We start from the raw sequence: 1,081 nt of genomic DNA on the forward strand, positions 1-1,081 counted from the left end.
CCTTACTGCCTTCCTTACTGTAAATACTGTACGGACAACTGTAGAGTGCTTGGCTAGGACCTGCTGTGATGATGTGCTGTTTTGGGAGGTGACAGGGCTTCCTGTGGTGGAAAGGTAATGAAGGAAAGTTAGAGCTTAGCAGCGAAGACTTGGAGTAATAAATTAGAAAGTTTAGTGCCCTGTGCCAAAGAGCTGTTGTACCCAAGTAAAACTATCTTTATCTTTGTTGACACATTCTTCTGTGTGTCTGTAAAATACCTGGGAATACTTAAGTAGAGTGTATAAGCTTGCATCAAGCTTTATATATAAAGCTTGTATATACCTTTAAGCAACAAATTAAGTCATGAGCTGGTAGACTGTAGATCAGCACTGGGCCAAATTAGATCACAACCTAAAAAGGAACAAGTTCCTACTAAAGTTCTTAGATCACGAAAGGAGAATTCTGTTGGAGTTAATCCAGTTATCTATTTTTTGTTTTGTTTTTACAAAAATTATTAGTAAAGTTGCTGAGATTGAATCCAAAAGAACTGAGTATAAATGGTAAAATTGCTTTATAATTTGACAGTAGACTGAGATTTGATGTTTGTGATTTTTAATTTTCTACACTAACATGAACTTAATGTGGCCAAAGCTGGTTTTACCTGTTCTCAAGTATATTTCCTCTGACTACTGGTTAGACGAGATAAGTTTGAACGGCAAGTTTTAAAATCACCTGCTCCCCTGTGCTCATTTTTGCCAGCAGCTGTAGAGAGGCTCAGCTTGTAAAAGCTAGTAATCACGTATTTCTCAGTTGGCATGAAGAACTCAATTGGTTTGCAGTTGCTGAATGAAGATCGAATTGTGTCACCCAAATAGCAAATTCAATTCAAAAGGTTAAGTGCTGTAGAACTGATAGACAAGATCATTTATATTTTCCAATGATGATGCTAAGTTTTCATATTCCAAAATTAGTTTTAAAATACCATAAAATATTNGGAATACTGTAAGTATGTGATAGCTAAGTATTCAAAGAGATTTTTCTAAAAGACCCCAGAAGTTTGTGTCTCAAATTTCTTCCCTCATTTGGCCACATTTAGCTTTC

Source organism: Mus caroli, chromosome 2 (assembly GCF_900094665.2).
Source record: "Mus caroli chromosome 2, CAROLI_EIJ_v1.1, whole genome shotgun sequence".
Classification (NCBI taxonomy): Eukaryota; Metazoa; Chordata; class Mammalia; order Rodentia; family Muridae; genus Mus; species Mus caroli.